This window comes from Hibiscus syriacus, unplaced genomic scaffold (genome assembly GCF_006381635.1).
Source record: "Hibiscus syriacus cultivar Baekdansim isolate YM2019G1 unplaced genomic scaffold, ASM638163v2 tig00110160_pilon, whole genome shotgun sequence".
Lineage (NCBI taxonomy): Eukaryota > Viridiplantae > Streptophyta > Magnoliopsida > Malvales > Malvaceae > Hibiscus > Hibiscus syriacus.
The window spans coordinates 1,119,505-1,144,328 of NW_024062608.1; the positions used below are offsets into that span (position 1 = coordinate 1,119,505).

Sequence of the window (24,824 nt, forward strand, 5' to 3'; positions counted from 1 at the left end):
GAAAATGTGGGGTATCTTGAAAAGGTAATGTCAATATTACCCAAACAAATGAAAATAAATCCTAAATTATAAATTGAATTTTCTTTGACTATCATACTATTTTAAAAGGATAGACTGATACTTGTTGAAATTTGATTTTTAAGATATCAACGACACAAGTGAATATGTTTCACATTGGGAAGAGAACTCGTATCATGGAAATCCTTAAGAAAAACTGTTATAACCATATTCATAATGGAATCTGAGTTTGTAGCACTAGATAAGTCTGGAGAATACATTGAATGGCTTTGGAATTTCTTGGAGGATGGTCTTAAATGGATGAAACATGTTCCCACAATATGCATATTAACAAGCTTCGTAAATTGCCAAATAAATTACCCTTAATCTCAAAATAAATAATTAAATATTGTAGTAAAGAGAAGAAGGGTCGATCCATAGGGACTAAGAAATCACTGATGTTGAGAGGTTCTGATTTTGACTTGGTAAGAAAATAAAGAAAATGGGGGATTTTTAGATGAGAGATAGTAAAAGAATAAAATAAAATAAAATAAATCAAGACTTTAAAGAGAACAAGATTTGAGATATAAAGTAAAAGAAGTAAAATGAAGGTAATTTTTGAGAAAAAAAATATTAATTTAGTAAAACATTACTTTGCCTCAATTCTAATTGATCATCGAAGATGATTTTATTCCAGATATATGTTGGTTACAGTCTACAAGGCCTAACCCTTGTAACTTGCTTTTCTTTTTGGTAAACCAACAATTCAAAGCCAATATTTGGAATTCAATCCTTATTCAGACTAACCACGACTATCACCGCTAACACCAATCTAGTTTAAGTACCGGAAAAGTCCGACTCAGGTAATGTTGTCTCAATGAGAATTGAATACGTATATATGCCGCTAAGTGTGTTCATAGAAAGTCGAATATGCTACAAGCCAGGTCCTTCTTCCCAACTTTAAATCAGAAGAACATCCAAGCCAATGCACCTTTTGAAATGAAAGTGTTTTAATTTTTAAAGAAAATCCCAATTGTGTATCCAGGTTTGTAGAAAATTGAGAAAGATATCCGAAGATATTATGTGCTTTTTAATTCTCATGATCATAATTGGGTCATCGCTTAAGCCATTGGCCTATTGGAAAATTAGCTAAGTATGATAGAAATCATACTTAGCATTTTTTAAAGAAAGTAAAATAAGTACGTAAAGAAAAAACTAATATGAAAAGATGAAAACTTTTATAAAAATAAAAAGCAAAGAACAAAAATAAATCGAAGTATGTTTCAAGCTTTACCCTGAGAGAATATTTATACCTTTTTAAAATCCTAAAAATAATGAAAACAACTAAGGATAAAATCTTAAAACATTCATATAATAAAACCATAAAATAAGTGATAATTCAAAATTCAAATTCAAATGCAATCTAAAATCATAAGAAATTTCCACTCATCTGACTTTCTAGATGATACTGACTAGATGGCCTTCTAGAAGCTACTGCTAACTGGACTGCCAGAATCTGCCATATCGAACATCATTATCCCCAAGTCATGCCCATGTATCCTGACTTGATTCCAGAATATAAAAAAAACTACAAAATTTTCTCTTTAAACATTATTTTCTAGAAATTAAAGCCTTGCACATAATTAAATAAAAACAACCAAAATCAACAATATCAAAAAGACAAAAGGAGTATTAAATGAAAAAATAACAACAAAATAAATCACTCATCACATATACTATGACTAGCATAGAATTTCAAGTATAATGGTAAATCGAGACGTATGCGTCGTTGACATAATACCATAGACAAATGATCTCAAATTAAGTTATCTCTGTTGATTTTGTAAGATCAAAGGATAACATTGCGTATTTGTTAAACAAAGGGTTAAATCGAGACCAAGTTTAGAAAATATCTAAAGGACTGAGACTAAAGCCCTGAAATTTAATAGTGTTATGTGAAGAAAAACCCTACCTTGTTTATTGAAGATCCCAAGATATAGGTTCAAAAGGACAATCTAATTGCATAACATGTGTACAATCACCGTGGGAGTTCTTATCCCAAGTTCATTCCTATAATGTAAACAATGATCAAATTGGTATACGCTAAGCAAAGCTTTTAATTACCATTGTGTGATGCAGTGACTCGAACAACATAAGTCACCTATGTGAGAGTGAAGTGGGGCCACTTCAAAGAGACTATTGGACATAGTTCTTTCAAACTCTTATAGAACCAAGTGGATGTCCATGGCTTTAAGGACAAACCTATGAGAAATAAATTTTTGTCAGAGGAGTAGTTGTGTGAAGTATGTCATTGTTTACACAAACGACATAATAATTCAAGGACATCGCGTCTACTGTTTAGCTAGTAAAATAAATATATTATCACAATGGAAGGTTCAAAGAAGGAAATCTACATATCCTATTCAACTATCAATCGTAGAGACTATCACTAAACAGAGTCAAAATGTTTTTGATAAAATCATCAATTTTATTCATGTGGGGGTTATTAGAAAAATGGTGAATTTAGTTGATGAATTTAATATATATATTAATTTCATATTCCTTTTGACTATTTTAAATCAAAAGATAATTTTAATTTGAATATTAGTAGGATAATTTCTCTTTTTATATGTCAATTTAAAAAAGTATTTTCATCTTTTTAACTTTGAATATTAAATATAATTGTATACTTTTGTATATTTCAAATTAAAATAATATCTATTTAAGTTTGAATGATAAAATGAGTTTATCTTTTGAATATTTTAAATTAAAAGATATTATTATCTGTTTAAAGTTGAATATTAAAAGATATCTAGTTGTATTAAATATTTTTTAAAAATCTCATATAAATAGTGAGTTAACCTACTAGGTTAAACACAAGTTTCACAATTTGAGTTTTTAATAAATTTTCACCTCAGATTTCAAGAATTTCTCTTAGCTTGAAAAAGTTTCGACTTCCACTAGTTTTCCATTTATAGTCGAACGTAAGGATAGTTCGTGATCTCTACTGTTTTGCTATTGTAGCTGATCATCTAGTTGTTGTATCCTAGAAGACAGACGACCAATGAACTCGAGCACTAAAGGTGTGGCCGAAAATCCATCTTAAAGAAATTGTGTAGCAACAAGTCTCAATTGTTTTCGATCGATAAATTAAAATAAAAAAGAGTATCTTACTTCTATTTATTTTTATCTTATCTTTTAAGAAGTTTAACTTTTTTGTTTTATTTTCTCAGAGTTGATTTTATCTCAGATTATTATTTTTGAATAACAATTTTAAGACAAAATAAACTCGTTCTATCCATTTGACATTTTATAATCATATTTGTTTTATTATTATTTTCTATTTTATTCTTTGATTAACACAATTTTTCTAACAACAAATTCTTAGATATCCATCAATGTCCTAGTGGATTTTCAACAAATATTACATAGCAAAACAAATTAGCAAACCACATCATAGGATATGGTAAGCTAGAAATCCCCAGTACACAACCCACTTGCCAAATTTTAGGCATATTAATAAGAGCAAAAGAATACTATTGACAAATAATATTGTAAGAAGTCTGCAGAGTAAATCCAATTAAAAAAATACAGGGTCTCAAAATAACAAATTGGACACAAAGTGCAGATATACCTTCAATTGGAGCTTGAAACAGAAGCCTTTTCACTGACATTTATTAAGTTCAAAAGAGATATGATAATAGTTGTACTCAACATAACAAGATTCAGCTCATAAAAATAGAAGGGTTGTAGTAGGGATGTAAAAAATTGACTTACATGTAAAATTGATTGAAATCGATCAGTAAAATTGACTGAAATCGGCTTGAGTCAAAATTGTTTATGACATGAGGTGGCGGTGATATGAAACCGATTCAAGTCCGAACTGGTGTTAACTTGAACACAAGTTGGACCTGAAAATTTACGACCTACACCCTACCTGAGAACGACCTGAACCTGAAAACGTGATAACCGAATCCGACCTGCGTCCGACCTGATATGAACCCGAACTCGAGATTAACCCAGTAAATAACTGATATTACCTGTTCTGTTATCAATCTGACCTATTATAAACCTGATTTGTAATTTGCTCAACATGTAAATGATCCGACTTGTTATTAAACTGATTTGATATTTATCTGACTTATAAATTATAATTGATAAACTTGTGAGATTTTGAATTTATAATAAACCTTGATAATTAATATGATTACTTTTTAAAAGTTAAAACAAATTGTTATTTATGTTTATTTTTTTGACAAATAAATAAACTATGATAATTAATATGATTACTCTTTAAAAGGTAAAACAAATTATTAGTTATATAATTAAATTAATAAATTTACTTTATATATATTAATTATAATTATTATATTATAAATCTTAATATAATCATTAAATTAATTTTATTAAATATTTTTTATTTAACATGATTTTATTAGATTATATAAAATTAATTTAAATATTTATAAGGTGAATTTATTTTGTGTACTAATTAATTAATAATTTAAATATAATTTAACTTAAAATTTTAAAATATATATAAAAGATTAATTTATTTGAGATTGAAAATTTAAAATTTAAGCATCAATTTAAAATAAACAATATACTTATATATATTCACATGTGTGGCGGGAGAACTTTTTAAAATAAAGATTATTTTTTGAGGAAAAAATTGATCTTTTAGGAATTTAGAAGAGGGAATTACAAATTTTGACAAATTTGATTTTTTGCCAAAATTTAGAAGATGGAAAATTGATTTATTTATTTTTGGGAATTTAGAAGTTGGAATAGGGAAAATTGATTTTCTTGGGGAATAGGGAAATTTTTGATTTTGCATATGTATGAACAAGCGCCCAATAGATTTTTTGGGTTAATTAGGGATACAATACTCTAATAATTAGTGATTTTTATTTTTTTAATTTAATTTTTAATTTCATTCATTTCAGTCATGCTCTAATTATAATTTTTTTTTGAATTTTTTAATTCAATGCAATTTAATATTGTATACATTTTAATTATTTTTAATGTTCTCTTCTTTTTTTAATGTTCTCTTCTTTTTTTAATGTGCACAATTATTAAATGTAAATATTAATTTTAGAATATTTTATTTTAGTCACTTATGTTTAATGATAAATATATATACACTTATGTATATACTTACATACATTATATATATATACTTATATATACTTATACATGTATATTTTTTTTGATACAAATAAAGTGGCTATGGATAATAACTTACCATTTTTTAACACATTCTCCTTCTAAATCACTTTCTAACAACTTTATTATTTCTTCTTTTGAGTTTTTTAGAATGTGAACTCCCCTCTTTCTCAAATATCATATTAACGAGACGATCAGCACATCGATTACCCTCTCGACATATATATGTCTAATATCCTCTATCCAACCCTCTTTTCTTATTTCTTCACATTCCCTGTAAATCATTTCCTTTTGACTATCATACACCCTCTCTTTTTGTTAAGAGCTTCGATTACCCATTTTACATCAGTTTCCACAATGATTTTATTAACTCCGGATTCTTTGGTGAGATTTAGACCCTATCCCCCCCCCCAGTTTTGCCATTACGCTGGTAGTTCTCCCTATGTTTATCATAAACCCTTTTATCCAATTCCCGTTCTCATCTCTAATTAATCCTCCTGCTGTCGCTTGACTGGTGTTTTTTTTACAGGCTCCATCCGAGTTTAAAATCCAGCAGTCCCGAGATGGCCTCTTCCATTTGACCCATCTTGGCTCCTTGGTGATTCTCTCCCGTGAGTTCTCTTTTGCTGTTTTGATATTTCTTGCGAGGTTTATGTTGTAATGAATAATTTGGTTTGGGTTCTTGTTGTTTTTGTTGAAGACTAATTCATTCCTGCCTTTCCATAATCCCAAAATGTTGTTGAAAATAAAGATCCCCATGGAATGTCATGTTGTCCAGTCTTTCTGGATCTACAATTGTTTTGGAGACAATCTTTAAAATCTCTGTTATCAAATTGATTATCATATTGATTTGCTCCGATTCCATCCCATACTGCTTTTGCCATAATGCATCTCCTTAATACATGTTCTATCGATTCCGTCTCGCCTTGGCAACTTATGCAGTCTGAGTTCTATGTCATGTTCTTCTCCATTATTATATCATTTGTATTCAGTCTGTTTAGATAGCAAAGCCAAATGAATACTCGATTTTGTTCTGTGGTCTCCATCTTCCAGATCCAGTCGAGTTTTTGGTTCTGTTGTTCCCTCGGTATACTATTCATAATGTCTTTGAAATCAAATTTCACTGTAAAACTACCATCCTTAGAGAATCCCCAACTAATTGTCTTGCTCACCCCTATCTCTTGTCATTTGAATCGGTATACTCTTGATTTGGTCGATAGTTTCTCTCGACATTACATTATGTAATTCCTGTATATCCCATGTTTTATCTTCTGTTATGATTTGAGCCACAATAATATTTTCCTCGTTTTCTCTCTCTGGATAGTCTTTAATGAGAGTTGATTTTCCTACCCACCAATCATGCCACAGTCTAGTTTGATATCCTGATCTAATGTGATGTTTGCATCATTTCTCTATTTCTCGTGTCTTAAGGATGCCTCTCCAAGTATTTGAACTCTTGGCACTGTTTCCAACTTTCATGAAGTTATTTTGTTTCAAGTATTTCTCCTTAAACACTTTACACCAAATCGCGTCTTGTTTTCTAAACAACCGCTATGCATTTTTTGCCATGAGGGTGAGGTTCATGTCACATGCTTTACGTAATCCGAGTCCCCCGGAATCCTTTGGCTTGGAAACAATATCTCAGCTTACCAGATGGTTATGCGAATATTCTATCCCACCTCCCCATAGAAAATTTCGGTTGAGGCTATCTAATTTATTGTTCGTCCCATTTGGTAATAAGACTGTCTGCATAATGTGGACCAGAATTGCTGCCGAAACTTCCTAGATGAGTGTTTTTCTTCCTGCCAATGAAAGTACTTTCCCCTTTCAACCCGACAGCTTCTTCATAACCTTTTCAAGCATTGGTGCGTAAGTTTCCGTTTTACTCTTTTGTGAATGATAGGGACTCCCAAATAAGTTCCCAAGTTATTTGTTTGGGGAACCCCGCTAAGTTGGCTCAAGTAATCTGCCGCCTCGATGTTCATATTTGGCGATAGGAAAATTTTTGATTTCTGGAGTTTCATTTCTAAACCCAAGGCATTGCTGAATTTTGTCATGTATTTTCTAACCTCGATCACTTAGTCCGCCTTGGCCTCAAAAAATAGTAGAAGATCATCTGCAAAGAAAAGATGGCTTATGTTAGCTCCATTTCTTGTCATTTTAAAAGTTTTTCATTTTCCCTTGTCCACTTCTTCTAAAATCATGTGTGACAGTCGTTCCATAACAAGAATAAAGAGATATGGGGGATAAAGGGTCTCCCTGTCTAAGGCATTATTTTGGGTTGAAGCTTTCGGTCGTTTCTCCGTTCCATAACGGATCAATACTGCTGAATCTGACACAGAACACGATGATGGAGATTGTTTCTTCGGGAAGATTGAAATCCTGTAATGTTTTATATAGGAAGTTCCAATTAACTTTATCGTAGGCTTTCAAAAGGTTTATTTTCATGATTGCTACACTTTTCCTTCCTTTAAGTTGCATGATGGTATGAACCGCTTCCTGTACCACCAATATGTTATCTGTAGTGGTTCTACCAGTAAGAAAACTATTTTGATACGGCCTTATCACTCTTTGTAATATAGGTCTCAACCGGTGTACAAGAGTTTTAGCCAAGATTTTATAAGAAGTATTGAACAGACTTATAGGACGAAATAATGTTAGTCTGTCCGCCACTTCAGTTTTAGGAATAAGCACCAAGTACACTTTCAGAATCCTTGTGTCGATTTCACCAGTAGACATGGTTGTTTTCACAAATTGCAGCAATGTTTCCGTAACCGTGTCCCAGTTTGTTTTGTAAAAAATAGGTTGGATTCCATCCGGACCTGGGGATTTCAAACCCTTGAAAAAACAGCGGATTTGATTTCTTCACTCGTTACATCCTTAACCAGGGCATCTTTTTCCTCGTCCTTAAGCCGGGGTTTGAATTTGTCATAACTTTCAGTGAGATCACCTATTACTTTTCTAGAGAAAAGATTTCTGAAAAAGTTTACGATATTCCTGACGAGACTCTATTTATCAGTGACCCAATTGTCTTTTATGAATAACCCAACAATTTTGTTCTGTTTCCGTCTAATCTTAGTAGTAATGTGGAAGAGTTTTGTATTACGTTCCCCTTTCAAAACCCACTCTAATCTAGATTTTTAAAGCCATAAAATCTTTCATGGTTTAAGATCGTTTGATATTCATCATTGAGACTCTTTTCTAAATCCTGTAGTCTTTTTGAACGAATATAATTCGGGGATCTCTGAATACCTTTTAAACGGCTACGCAACGATCGCTTCTATTTGAAGATGTCTTCAAAAGCTGTTACTTTCAAGATTTTAATCTCCTTTCCTGTTTCTTCAATAGCCTCTACAATAGATTGTTTTTTCCTGTTCCAAGTTGCGTTGAAAATAATGTCAAAATCAGGGTGAGTTAGCCACAAAACCTCGAATCTAAAAGGTATTTTATCCTTCTCCATAATATGAGTCAGACTTGTGTTAACCATAATTGGGTGATGATCTGAATAATGTCTGGGGAGTGTAGACGTTTGAATGTTTGGGAAAAGATCAAAGATATCTGTGTTATTTAACGCTCTATCTAACCTTTCTTGCAGAATAATCTGTCATTTGTGTCTTCTCACCCAGGTGAATCTATTGTCCGCCTATCCCAATTACAAAAGATTGCATCTGTCCCAACGATCCCAAAATTCAATGATCCGGTCAATGCAGTCGGAATTACTACCTTCCCTGTCGTCTAAAGAAGCAATGTCATTAAAATCTCCCATGATGATCCACGGTTTATTAATGGTATCCGAATAACTACCCAAATCATTCCAAAATTCTTCTTTTTTGATTGTGTGGGGTTGCACATAAACAAACGACGTTAACCATATTTTGTCCTCCTCCTTTAACTCGCAATGAATAGCCTGCTCAGTGTTATAGCATGTCTACAAGATTCGAGTTCCAAAGAATGATGATCCCTCCACGTAAACCACTAGCCGACACTTCGAAGCTGTTGTCAAAACATAATTTTTTTGTAGCATTTTCCCAATCCCTATTGTTGCTTTTGTTTCCAGTAGACTAATAATAGCTGGTTTCTTTTGCCGGATAATTGCTTTGCAGTTTCTTATAAAATCTTGGTTACCCACACCCCTGCAATTCCAACTTATCATCTTCATAGAATTAACATTTTATAAGTGTTATGTCCTGTAGATCAGGCTCCTCTCCATCTGTTATCATTTGACTAGTCATATCATTTTTTTCAACACTTGGTGTCTTCCTATTTTGTTGATTCGGTTTTCCTTCATTTTCCTTTATCGCGTGACTTCATGTTTCAAAGCTTATTCCCTCCATTAACTGGTTGTCTTCGTGACTAATTATCCTGCTGCTTTCTTGATTATTTGTAGCTTTATTTCTGTAATTTGTTCCAGCGACTTTCATGTTGGTATGTTCGTCCCCTCTTGCAGCGATTCTGTTTTTTCCTGGACTTACTTTCTGTATTGTTACAGCTTTTGTTTGCTCCCCTGAGATGAATCCTTGCTTCCCATATTTTTTGTTATCTGAGATTTTCTTTTTCCCTTTGTCTTTATACACTACTACTTTGCTATATTGAGAATTTTCTTCTGTACTGGGTTGATTATTGTTAAGGAGTTGTTCTTTGTCTATTCCCTTGTCATTTTCCATTTTTTCCTCCCCTTGATATTTTCGTTATCGTCTCTTTCTCCTAACGCTTGAAAGCGATTTCCTTTCCAGTCTGATCGATTAATGTTGTATTCATTCCTGTTACTTCCGCGTGTTGTGTTCCTCTTTGGCGCCTTTGGACCATCATCCAAGGTCTATATCTCTCTTCTTTACTGTTTTTTTTCTTCTTGCTCTTGTTCTTTGTGTAATTCTTCTTCTTGGGCTTCTTTTGGCTCTAAGGCCTGTTGTATAACTTTTTCCTTTTTTGTTTTGGGGTTTTCGAAGTGTTTGATAGAACAGGCATCCGATTTATGACCCACTATTCCGCATATGAAACATATTAAGTGTAGTCTCTCATACTCGATGTTAAAGATCGTGTTTCTTATTCTTATTTGAGAAAGTAATGGTTTGTTTAAGTCTACTTCCACGCAAATTCTTGCAAATTTTCCTCGTGTCATCCATTTTATTTGATAGTCTACTTTTAGAGGGGTACCCACGAGTTTTCTAATGTTGACGTGAATGCCTTCGTCAAAATATTCTATGGGGAGTCCCGGGACATGGACCCAAACTACTGTCGAAGGTATGTTTTCATTTTCTGCAAGAAAATTTGGTTTCCATTTTTGAACTGTTAGGTAGTGATCCATGATTTTCCATGGTCCTTCAGTCAAGACTTTTACTCTATCAATCATGTTCTGGAATTTAACTGCATAGAACCCATTTCCCAAATCAATGCAGCTGAATTCGCTCTCAAGTTTCCACATGGATGTAATTCTACTGACTAAGATTTTTTAGGCAATGTTCTTTCCCAAGACTTTGATGATCAGAGCTTTACGCCATGGTTTTCTGATTCCTTTTTCCTCTGGGGGAACCTTTATTGTAGGTATACCATCATCCTCGATCTCCTCTTCATCATCCGATTCGAAGTTTTCTTCTTCAATTCTTGCAGAACTATGAAACATTCCGATAAAGATAGGTGAGTCTGCCACTGTGTCTCTCCAAGTTCTAGTCCATGTACTCTCCTCGGTCGCTTCTTCTCTTGCTGACTGACGAGCCCGTTTATTTCTATTGCCTGCTGCTGTCATAGTTTCTCCCACCTGGGTCACCTCTGTGACCGGCAGGTTAGCCTCTTGCATAGGGTCAGACTTTAGTTTTCAATAAAGCTCCAAGATATTGATTTTCGACTTTTCTTGTTTTCCATTCATATATACTTGTATATATTTATATATTTGTGTACATACATCATACATATATACTTATATTACTTATATATATTTATATATATTATACATACTTATATAGATCTTTTATATACATATATATATATGTGTGTGTAATTATATATATAAGTATACATATACATAAATATAATGTATACTTATATATATATTATACATATACTTATGTATAATGTATAATATATACCATAATGTATAATGTATACTTATATATATATATATATATATATATATATACACACACACTTATAGTTACAAGTATAATGTATATATTATAAGTATAATATATACTTAAAAGTATTATGTATATAGTTTTATGTATTATATATATATATATATTAAAATTGTTTTAATTGTTTCCTCAATTTTAAAATGAATGCATTTCAATCTATTTTTATATTAATTTTAGTTTCATATTTTACAATTATTTGAATTTGGTCCCTACGTGTTGTGCAATTTAGTTAAATATTAATTTATGCAATTTAGTCTTTAAAATTATATTTGTATATGAAATTAACACATACTTATTTATATTTTTGTAATTTACTTCAATTTTGTCCTTAAAATTATTTTTGTATATGAAATTGACCCATACTTATTTATATTTCGATTTAGTCCCGCATACATGTGTGTTGTTTAATTTATTTAAATTTTTGTTTGTAATTTATTGTTTGTTTAATTTTGTCCTTAAAATTATATTTTAATTAAAATTGACTCACAATTATTTACATTTTTTGTAATTTACTCCATATCATATACAATTAAAAATTACTATTCATCATTCATGAAAAATAAAAAATAAAATTACCTGACTTGAAGTCAATCAGTACCCGATAAGATCGAACTAAATTTTATCTATCAATGATGTGACTTGATTTGAACGAAATTCGACCTGAAGTCTATATGAACATGAATTAACATGGAATTTAACTGATTTGAACCTGAACTGTTTTGATTTTAAATGGCATCGATTCGAATTGAAATTAACATGATCGACCCGAACTGAATCTCATGGTAAAATCAACTAGAAAATGATTCGAACTTATTTGACCTGGATCTGACCTAATCCGAATTGAACCATCAAATTAACCTGACACGATATTTACTTTACCTGACAAGAACTGACTGAAACCGGATCGATTACCTGATTTTACATCCTTAGGATGTAGCATGAATGTGCAAATTATATTGAGAATACGGAACACGCGTGAAACACTTTGTTTCATTACTCATAGTTTCATTTCTTTGTAGTAGAACATAAATCCTCTGCCCCCTCTACGTGCTCTTATTTATGCCCCACCAGTAATCTTTTTACATGTCTTTTTTTTATATAGCAACACTCATAAATTTCTAAAATTAATTATTTTCTATTTAACTTCACAAATAATCTTTCATTTTTCTAGCAAAGTTACGTTTGAGAAGGAGCCCTATCTAGTGTCTTAACAAATGGAGGATGTCCAACTTGTGGCTTTTGATTTCATAGGAATGGGCGGTGACATTTGGGGTGTTTGGTTAAGGTAATATGAGATTATCGGGGGAATGAAATCTCATTCCCCTGTTTGGTTGACCAACATTTTCAACCCCCAGTAATCTTTTATTACCAACAATGAATTTTTTGGGTATATTATTGGGAATGTCATTACCTTCATTCTCTTAGGTATTGTTTGATTACCGGCGTTTTGGACTAAAATGCCCTTAATTTTTTTCTCAAAAATATCCTTCTTATGTTGTGAATAATAAAAATTCTACGAAGGTTTAATTACAAATTTATCCTTAAACTATTTTAGATTTACAAAAATATATATAATTAGAATTTTATATGAAGTTCAGGGGTTAAAATAAAATTTTACTCTTTCATTAAACCTATTTATCTTTTCAATTTTGTAAAAAAAATTCCATAAATTTTATGAATTTAAATTTTTTAAAGAAAATATATAAATTAATTATAGTAATATTATAGTAGAATTTAACTTGTTAAAAAAACAAATATATAATAAAAAATAATTTGGTAAAATATACATCCCAATAATCTTTTATTATTTTAACCAAACATGGTAATCTTACATTCATACTAAACCAACCAAACACAAAATACAACATTACCAGTAATCCTATTCCCTAATAATATTTTATTCTCATTGGTGATCTTACATTCTGTGAACCAAAAGCACCCTTGGAAGTTCGTTAGAGTTGTCTCTTTCTGGTGATAATATGTCCACTGGAACTTCTAAAACTGATAAGGAAGAACACGTGATTAATTACAAAGAAATCGATGATCGATATCTAAGAAACTTGGATGCATATAATATGATGTGTATGGAGAAGAACAACGATGCTTTGTAGCAGGAAACGAATGATATCTAAGAAACTTGGCAATGATCCATGGTGTATAAAGAAGAGGCTTTTCAAGAGTGGACAGGGCGACAATTCAAGGCTGCTATTGACTTTAAATTTGGTCGAATCCCATATCTTGCGACATTGGGACGCTGAATAGCACATATTCATAAAGGATTAGAGGTTTGGGTTTATGACTGTGATTCAACACCTTTGGAGTAGGAGAGATTTAAAGCTTTGGGAGCGTTGAAGCCTTCTTTATAGACGGTAGAAGATGAAGTAAAATAGGAAAGTAATTAATTTTAGAAATTTGTATGAGTGTTGCATAAAAATAAAAATGACATGTAAAAAGATTATTAGTAGGGCATAAAAAGGGGCACATAGAAGGGGTAGAGGGTTTCTATTCTTTGCAGTACATCAATCCCACAGTTTCGACATAACTTTCTACATTCTCACAATCATCAATTTCGAGGCAAGACTAACCAGAATCTTGTTCGAGAAGTAGAACTTTCTTGTGGACGCTCAATTTCACACAAAAATCTTCCGAAGTAGAATCACCATCATATCACTGGTTTCCCGTTCACCATATCCAATTGTCATATTTCGAGGCATATGTCAAACCTTAGGCCTCGGTATCCTCTCCGAAATAATCGGTGCACTAATACCATGATTAATAAGAGTAGAAGTTCTTTGATAATCATAGGTAACTACTGACCCTATCAGGGTGGTCATTGGCTTATTCTTATTGGAATTTGATTCTTATGAACAGTAATCTCGAATGTTGGCAAGGAAGAAAGTTTTGTTTAGAGGTTTTTGTGATTTGAGTCTCTTTTGGAACAGAACAAGAGGTGGACAACACCAAAAACCTTCAGGGGTCACTGCAATTGGGACATTTCTAATCTTGGGTTTACCTTGCTTTACCCTAGAAAATTCTAATTTCAGCCATTTTCAGTACCAACCCAATGCATTATTTTAAGAAAATAAGACACCGACTCCCTAAAGTTAAGATTTGGTAAAGATTCTTATACAGTAATAAATTGGCTCTTTCCTAACAAAAAAAAACTAGATGAAGCTGCCTAAAATAAAGAGTCAATTTTTATTTTCTGAAATAGATCTGCCAAAATTGAAAGCACTCCAACTTACAGCTTTCCTAAGAACATACTTTAACAATATTCTAAAATAAGCATATATTAGCACTACAAACAACAAGGTCAACGATAAATTCTAGAAAGTCAAAGAAAGAAAGAAAAATCTAAAAATAAACTTGAAACAAGCACAAAGAATAGTACTTGTTATACCCAACAAAGGCAAACTATACGTCCGAATAGATTTGAATGTATTGACAAACAAATCATAATATGAGATCAAATTACTAAAATATCAACAACAATTGCAAATCAAAGTTGAACGTCGTTAGAAAATTATCTCCAAACACAAACCGCATATTCAAATATAATCCGATGATCCAAAGCAGAGAAAAGATCTGTAGGATAATATATAAGTGTCATCTTAATTAGTCGAAGCGATGTTAGATCTAACCCAATAGAAATTAAACAAAAGAAGGGACAAACAATTAACAAAAAAAATTGAAAACGTACCAATAGATAGAAAATATGTTATAAAGACATAAAAAATGCCATAAAACCAAAATTATTAAAAAATAAAAAAATAATCAGGGAGGAAAAGGTAAAGCAACGCATTTTTTAAAAATATGTAGGTTTTTGAAAAATGAATAAATAAATTAATTGAAGAATATAAATAAGATAATCGGCATTTTTCTCGAAATATCATCGGTGACCGATATATTTACCGATCTAACACCGGTCAGATTATATTTTTCGATCTAACACCCGTAGCAATAAAGCGCGCCCCTTGACCCGCGCTATACGCTGATTTGGCGCCACGTGGGGTATAGCGCGCCCCCTGGACCACGTTATATTTGTCTATCTAGACAATTATATTTAGCGCGGACTCTGATCCGCGCTATACCATAATTACATATATCGCGGTGCAGGTACCACGCCTTGTATGGCTATATATACCCTTCTCCCCCGGTTATGTTCCTCACATCTCTCATCTCAACTTATAAATTAATACAATAATTCTGTCAACGAGTCAATAATTTTGGCAATCTTCTCATATTTAGTTTAGAAGTTCTTGCGATTTTTCGTTATAAGGTAATTTTGTTACAAATTTTTTTTATTACACACTTATTATTTATTATGATTATTTGAAAAAATATTATACTAATTATTTTCAATTAATTTTTATGTTTGTAAAATTGAAAAGCGAAAGTATACGTCGAAATAGTTTTACGGTGCAGGTAATAATATAAAATTATATTATTTAAATTATTTACGTTGTGTGTAAAAATTTATTGTGTTATATTTTTGTTCATATATAATTTATTTAATCAGGCTTGTTTCAGTTATTTTTTTTGCAGATATAATATTGTCGTACTTTTAAACTCAAAGAATGGCGCGACTTTCAGCTATTGTTTATTATGATGGTGAAATTTGAGAAGATGAAACCGGCGTTGTTTTCGTATCAAATGAGCGTGTTAAAATATTATTCAAAAGAAATATAACTCTTGAGGAGTTGATAACGAAGATTTCGAGGAAGATTCATGTTGGAAGTAGTAGAAGAATGTCGTCGTTGCAGTACAAATTTCCAACATCATTGTTGCCATTAACTTATACAGCGTTCAAACTTTCGAACAATGATGATGTTGAAATGATAGTTGAAGCTCAAAGTAATTATTCAGATGCCGCTATTGAGATGTATGCACATTTTGTTCAAGTGCGTGCTGTTCGGGGTCAATCATTAAGCTCCCATTATGGGCTGGCTGAATAAGTTGATCAAGTTGACAGCCCGACTACAGTAATGTGTAATGATTTTAATGCCATAATGGGGAGACATTCATCCGCAACTCCTTACGATATGTACCAAGGTGGGTCCATGAACAATCTGTATGGCAACACCGCGTCCAGTTCAAGGGGAAGGCATTCATCTGCAAATTTCTTTGACCATATGGAGATGCCATCGACGTAACCATCTATGCAGTTTCCATTTGACACGATGGCATCAAGCTCCAGGGGGAGGCATTCGACTGCGAGCTTTTTCGATCTCAATGTCGATATGCCTTCCAGTTCAAGGGGAAGGCGTGCAAGTAGTATGTTCTTCGACCTAAATGTGGAGAGCATGGAGGAACCATCATCTCCACCAGAAGAACCGCTTCGTGAGCCTGGTGCTGATTGTGCTGAGATTGGACTATTCATTCAACCAGAATCACCGTAATTCAACGCCGATGATGATGAAGTTCCATGAAATGTGGCACAAACTGACCCTCTTGCACACATGTATGAAGCTGATTATGGTGCAATGTACGGGCCAGAATTTGCAGATATGCCTCATCTCGGTGACTATGGATATTACTCATTAATAAATAATGGTGAGTTATCTTTAGGCATGGAGTTTTCAAGCAAAGAAGAAGCGGTGATGGCTATAAAAATTACAATATCCGTAATTCTGTGCAGTCCAGAGTAAACCGATCGACGACCAAAAAATATGTATGCTACTGTGCCCGACGCGAAAACGGATGCAAATGGATGGTTCGCGTATCGAAAATGAAGAGGAAAAACAATATATAGGAACTAACAGTATACAACGGTCCTCACACATGTTGTGCTGGAGGGGTCAATCAAGATCATCCCAACTTGGACTCTGAAGTGATATACCAAGCCATCATGCCCATGGTAATAGAAAGCTCTCATATAACTGTTGCAGTGTTGATTTCAGCTATACAATCGTAGTATGGGTACACTGTCTCCTATAAAAAAGCTTGGTTGGCAAAACAAAATGCCATTGTCAAACTTCATGGCGAATGTGATGCATCTTACAACGAACTTCCAGGCTGGTTTAAGCTGGTGCGGAGGTTGAATCCTGGGACAATTGTGGACTTCGAAACCTCCTATGCATACCATAACGATCGAGTTCTCCGTGATCGATGCCAATTCTACCGGGTTTTTTGGACTTACCCACAATGCGTTAATGTTGTCAAATACTGCAAGCATGTGGTCCAGATCGACGGGACTTTCTTGTATGGAAAATACAAGCAAGTTTTATTATTGACAGTTGTCCAGGATGGAAATCGCAAAATTCTTCCAGTTGCTTTTGCTCTTGTCGAATGAGAAGATACAGATTCTTGGGATTTTTTCCTCCGAAATTTACGTGCACATGTTATCACGAGGGGAAAAATATGTGTCATTTCTGATCGCGGATCTGGGATCAAAGCAACAATGGATTCTTTGGGTCCAATGTGGCAACCACCCTTTGTCCAACATAGGTATTGTCTCCGATACATTGCTGCGAACTACCATGGAAGATACAAGAAGAATGATGAGCGTCAATTACTTGTGCGCATGGGTAAGTGAAACTGATGTAGTTTGTTTTCTTTTGATCCTTTTGATCAGGTTAGTAAGTTATACATTTTTTGATCAAGTTAAAAAACTTCTTCCTCGAACTTTTGAATCAATGCTTCAAGATTTGCGGGCGAAGAACGAGGAATGATACGATTATATTAACCTCATCGATAAAGAAATGTGGACGAACGCATATGATGGTGGATATCGATATGGACACATGACGACCAACTTGACTGAGGTAATCAATTCAACCTTAAAGGGTGCACGTCACTTACCTGTAGCGGCTTTGGTAAAAACTATATATTTTTGTTTGGGGGCGCTTTTTGTGAAGCTCGGGGGACAAGCTCAAACCTAGATGCAAGGCGGTCATGTCTATCACCCTAGATTAGTTGCAAATCTACAGAAAAAAAAATTACTGCATCAAATGGAATGTCTGTAACAAGCTTCTTTAGAAGGCATGAAATGTTTCGTGTCACAGAGTTACCGCGACCTCTTCAAGGGATTGAAGTTGTGTCGTTAAGAGTAAATCTAAGGGACAGAACGTGCGACTACGAGTTTTTTCAAGCTCTGAAGTATCCATGCTCTCATGTGATAGCATCTTGCTCGCATACACGTCAAGACTATAACCATTTTATGGATCCCGTATACCTACTATCTGAAGTTTTTGAGGTATACGAATTTGAGTTTCCCCTATAGTTAATGACAAAGACCCTGATGAGGTTCAAGATTGGCTTCCGATTGTACCAAATCCGAGTTTATTGAGGGAGCGTGGTCGTTCAAAATCCAATCGAATTCATTGCGATATGGATATTCGAGAAATATCTAGACAAGACAGAAGATGTGGGCATTGTAGAAACCCATGACACACTATAAAAACATGTCCACTTATGTTGTCATCAAGTAACAATTGATGAGGAAATGATGTATTTGTTTATCAAATAATAATTCTTGTACTTTAATTTGCATTTACTTCAAGTTAATGTCATTCGATAATCGATGATGAAGATTAAAAAAACGAACACAATCATTAAATTTTATTAAACTAATAACAATTTGGTATTTGAATATAATTTTAAATACAACAAACTTACAATAAGTATTAAATGGTAAATGATAACCAAATTACAATAACTTATATTAAATTGTAATAAACAAAATGAACTGAAATACATTAAAAAAAGTTTAACAAATTTAACAAAATAAAGTAAGTATTAAATGAGAAATAATAAAAAATTACAATTTAACAAAATAAAGTAAATACAAATATAATAAAAAAACAAAATCTATCGATGTCTGCGACGCAAATGTGTTCTGCAAGGCGGTGGCTGTCGGTCTCGATGAGGATTTCTTTGTATCACTGGTTCTGACTCCTCGCTGTCATCATCATCACCATCATCGTCGTCGTCGTCGTCGTCCTGAGCAGGTACATTAGGTTGATGAGGAGCTGATGACGATGAAACACCTCCATATAATAAGGACCCTGGAGGTGTATGACTGACTATCCCACCGGCCTGCGAAAACTGGGAAAAACTCATAAAACCCAGACATCGCTGAGTGTGAAAACTGTACATGAGGTGTCTGTGCTGCAGCCATGGTGATGAGGCTGAACCCGTCAAATATCTAGCATATGAACCCCAAGTCGGATCTACAAACATAGACCCATAATAGCCTCCAGGAGGGGTCATCTGGTGACGGGTGGCGTATCGGCGGTAATGGGAAGGCGATGGTGGCATCATGTATGGCATCACGTCTCTGTTGACGTTGCGAAAAGGTCTGCCCTCGTGCATCCTCGGGAAGCAGAAACAATTTCTCGTTACTGTTGAACCACTCATAATAACCTTCAGCAACACTCAAGAGGTCAAGTAAAATGGGCTCTCTACGAGGAAGGCGCCGATGTCGATCCTCCCACAACACGACCCACTCATGATGCCTCACCAGCCAATCTGTATCTGTCTTGTCGCGTCTATCTAAGCCATGCAACTCGTCCATATTGCGCGGTGCATCCGGAATTGGTTGAAAACAACCAAACTGCCGGAGCACGCAATCAGTGGAGTGCCACTCAACGGTTGCATAACAGATCAGAGGGACCATTGCCATCCAAACATCTTATGGACCCCTCAACTCAGGTGGGATCACCGCCCTCACATCATCAGTAGAATATGGTACCCATTCAAACTAAAACAAATAATATATAATTTTTATCAAAATAATAATCTAATTATATAACTATAATTTAAAATCGATTTTTAAACATTAAAACTCATACTTGTGTGCCAGCCTTCTGATCGATTAGAACCCTAATTTTTTCTAAATCATCAGGTAGCTCCTGATGATTTTTCCTATCAGTAGACCACCTATTCAAGGAAAAAAATTTATTATAAGTTGTATAAAATTATTAATATACAAAATCAGTTTTATAATTACCTCAGAAGTAGTGGAAATACGAATGGGTTCTTCACAACGGGACATAAAAAGTGCAATCGATACCATGCCCAAGACTGCAGTAGTATGAGACATCTGCCGATAGCATTACGCCTGTAGTCAATGGCTCCACACATCTCCCTGTACAGCAAAGCCAAAACTGCCGAGCCCCAACTAAATGATCCGGCGAGACGAAAGTCGCTAAGATATCGCAACCACATGCAGTGAACTAGGTTGCGCGATTTGTCCGGCATCAACAACCCTCCTATCAACTGCAATATGCATGCCCGTGCATACATCTTAACCTCATCCTCAGAGGCGTCTGCGCTCAACTCCCGAAAATTGGCATCTAACCAATTTAACGGTATCCTACCTCCGATAAAACTTTTCGGGACACGTCCTAGATTTTCCCGGCACAAAGTATCTACCAAAAGCCCCAGGTGCATAGAAACATCCTCAAGCGTCCACTCTCCGCAGGCCTCCACCGGAAGCTATCCCTGATATCACATCTCCATCTACCAAAAGCCCCAGGTGCATAGAAACATCCTCAAGCGTGATCGTGCACTCTCCGCACGAAAGATGGAATGTGTAGGTCTCCGGCCTCCACCGCTCTACTAAGGCAGAAATAAGGTCTAGTTCTATCTTACAGTGACCCTGATATCTACCTATATAACCAAATCCAACCTCTACTAAATACGGCAAGACACGACTAGGTATCACTAACTTAAGATTCCTAATAAAAGGATCTAATATACGGTCATTCTCCTAAAAATAATAATTACAAAAATTAATTCTTAATCTAATAATCATGCATTAAATAAATCAACAAATTATTACTAATAATTTAAATTAAATTAAAACGTTAAAATGTTACCGTATCAGCAAAGTGTCGAGATATATGATTTCCATCTAAGCGAAATAGACTGTCTTCCATTATATATCTGCAAAAAAATTTATATTAGTAAAATATTAAATAAAGTAAAATACTAAATAAATTAAACTAATATTAAAAATATTATAAAATATACCTTAAACGAGAGTATTGAGAGAATTTGAGAGTGGTATGATGAAGTGATTGAGGATGAGGTATTTATAGGGAAGAGTGGGGTGTGAACGGCCGAGTAATTAAAGCTATAGCGTGCCCCCTGCACCACGCTATACCTCACGTGTCAGATAAATAGGTATAGCGCGGAGTAGGAGGCGCGCTATAGCGACGTGTAACCCAGTCAGTATAGCGCGGTGCAGGGGACGCGCTATACCCACGTGGTGCCAAAATCACATATATTGCGGGTCAGGGGGCGCGCTTTACTACTACGGTGTTAGATCGGAAATATAATCTGACCGGTGTTAGATCAGTAAATATACCAATCACCGGTGATATTTCGAGAAAAACGTCAAGATAATCCTGATTCTTTTATTATAAGGGGAAAATAAAACAGGCTTGTGTATGCAAATATGCCCAAAAAACCCTACCCTAGAAAAGAAAGTGATTTGCAGAGAAAATAAGCAATTATTAATATATGCAAATATGCCCAAAAAACCATGCCCTGAAAAGAAAGTGATTTGCAGAGAAATAAAGAAATTTATTAATATATATATTACTACAAAATGTGGTTAGTGCATTGAATGATGAAAGAAATATAAAAAAGTCAGGAAACTCAGAACCTTAAAGCGTTGACTATAGTAATTGGTTGCATATCATCTTTACGTATGCACATAGCATAGAAAACTTGTTTCCATGTTCAGATGCAGAGAATGGTGAAACCAGAAAGCTATTCAGCTGCTGCTCTCTGTTAATGGCAATCATGTTTGGTTTTTCTTCATCTGTTCAGTTAAATGACCCTGGTACCATACATCCTGATTGTTGTTTTTCTGTTTAATAAATTGATTTCAATACATGATAATTTATTCCCATTTTTTAATTGCATAGATTGGTACTTCTGGCTTCCCCTCTATGCTTGTGTGTTGTTAATCTGCTAAATTGGAGAATCTCCTAAAGGGTCAATCAAACATATTGCAAAAGTAGAACTGTGCCTTGGATGTTGTTGTTTCTTAAGGTGTGGTTGAAGATTTTGTAAAAAGGAAGCTGGATTCTGGTCATTAGATTTGGCAGAGAGTCTTCAGGGAAAAAACTGGAAGTTTGTTGGTTATTATCTCTATGATTTTGCATCTGTTATCTTTATCAGAACCCATGGATCACAGGCCAGGAAGAAGAGAATGAGGGGAAAGCTGTCGCATATGGGAGATGCTTGCTAGAACCCAGTTCTGTTTCCATTTTCATCAACTCAACTTTGAGGGTTGAATGTTGAGTGACTTAGTGGGTTTCAGTTACGGGCTTCCTTTTGTGTTCTTTGTGATTCAGAAAGGGGAAATGCGCTTCAGTTGAGGATTCCTTGTCCTAATAGTGAATGAATAAATCACTGTACTTGTCATAATAATGAAATAAAGCCTCAATGCAAATGCCTCAAACCAGACCATTTTTACACAATATTTGCATGCATTCGAGCTTCAGGGGCATGAAAATTTGGTAATAGAAAAAGCTATATCGAGAAGCAATTCTTACCCAGTTCTAACCAAACTCAGCAACCCACAAAAGCTAATATCCAACATTAACTGGTTAACATCTGCATACCCATAAAACTAAAAATCAAACCTGAAAGAAACGAGGAAAACTGAGCCAGGATGAAGCCATTGAAGCAGCTGTTTCTTCCTTCGTCGGGAGGAAAATTAAAAAGAACATTAGTGCAAAACTAGTTTCAGGCGTGCCATGAGTTTGGATATTAAAAAAAAAAAACCTAGAGGTGCTTGTATTTGATACTTCGGTGGCGTTTGGTTCGTTGGAATAAATTATAATCTGTGAAGGAATTGGAATCTGAATCTGAAACCTGTTTGGCTGGAAGGATCAATTCATATTCTGTTTGGTTCGCAGACATGTCAGATGAATTTGATTTCGAAATGTAAAATGATAGAATTGCCCTTTTTCTTTTATTTTTATTTTTTTGCTTAATTTTAGTTTGTTTTAAATTACATATAGTAATATATTATAAAAATTTAAAAAATATTAAATTTTCATTTATTGATTGATTATTTATTTTAAAAAATTATAAAAATCATACTAATAAACAACATAAGTTAAAATCATTCAATTAGGATGGTCATGGGTCGGGTTAGGTCGGGTTTTTTGATCTACCCAACCATCCGAGAACAGGGAACCTCTACCTGAGACCCGACCAGACCCGAAATAATAAAAAAATTATTTTTTTCAATAAAAATAGTGGCTTAATTGAAAAAAAAAATATATATAGGGGGTATTATTGTAATTATTCCTAAATATAAGGTAAAATTATATTTTTTTCGGTCGGCTATTTTTCACCCTAAACCGACCCGAATCACACTTAAAAAACCCGAACAGACCCGACCCGAACCCGAAATTTTTTAAAAAATCTGTCCGATCAGGAATTTTTTGAAAAAAACCCGACCCGAATATCACACTTACAAAAACCCGACCTGACCCGACCCAAACCCGAATTTTTTTTTATAAAAAAGTCCAACCGATCCCGAATTTTTTTAAAAAAATCCAACCCGAATATCAAAAGATTGATAAGGGCATATGATCAAATTTCACTTCCTCCTCTAAAGAATTTTAATTTCATCATGTTTATGTAATTTACTTTCCTTCCCTTGATGGAATTAGATTCTAATTCCTCCTTTGAAAACTTGAACCAAACATAGGAAAGTGATGAATTGGATTCTAATTCTCTTTAATTTCAAGAGATTCCAGCGAACCAAACGTCACCTTAAAGAACAGACCTGAGCATAACTGAAGAATGTGGGATTTCAGGCTCTCGGCTTCTATGTCTCCTCCCTGAATAGGCCAGGTCCTTTTTCATTAATTCTAAGGCCTGTTAAAATAATCTTTTGAGTCTTAAAAATCACCCAATGAAGGAAAAAATTGACACTAAAGGAGTTCCAATTATAACAAATTCTTCTATTTTTTAATACATAATTATATTTCTTAAAAAAAAAAATCAATTAAAAATATAAATTTTGATATTTTAATAACCAAATTACTTAATTTTTAAAGTTAGAGAGAAAATTAAAACTTTTCAGAGAAACTAATTCATATTTTTTATTTTTGTTTATTAAATTAATCTAATTTTTCAATAATTAAATTTTTATATCTATTATAGGCATTTTATAAGATTCAAGAGTTTAACTTGCTAGTGCAAATTATCTAAGATTTCAATGCCCAAAACTAAGTTCTGTGGCTTGATTTCAAGTTTTGGATGATCTTTATACTAAACAAGTTACTGAGATTGAATTGATCTACTACTCAGATTTCATTATTAGTTGAATGATCATTGTATCCAATTTCTAGGGTTTGATACAACCAAATCACATTCACTGATAGAAAAATTATGACCCAAGGATGCAAATTTGTTTATGATTTTCTAGCGACTTTAACACTAGAATGAATCATGAGATGTCAAAATTAAGAAGGCGAAGGTGGGTATATTCCAACACCTTTGTGTTTACCTGCTCTCTATCCCTCTTTGCCCCCATACATTTTTCTATCGATTTTTCTA

The 24,824-nt window shown here is 33.7% G+C and overlaps 1 long non-coding RNA gene and 1 pseudogene across 1 annotated transcript; both read left to right on the forward strand.

The window, feature by feature from the left end:
- Positions 1–5,444: 5,444 nt before the first annotated feature.
- On the forward strand, positions 5,445–10,956 carry LOC120216344. The gene is made up of 3 exons (XR_005525044.1): positions 5,445–5,593; positions 5,693–5,774; positions 10,705–10,956. It is a non-coding gene; the product is annotated as an uncharacterized LOC120216344 (long non-coding RNA).
- An 8,573-nt stretch (positions 10,957–19,529) lies between these two features.
- LOC120216491 lies at positions 19,530–22,624 on the forward strand (annotated as a pseudogene).
- Positions 22,625–24,824: the final 2,200 nt, after the last annotated feature.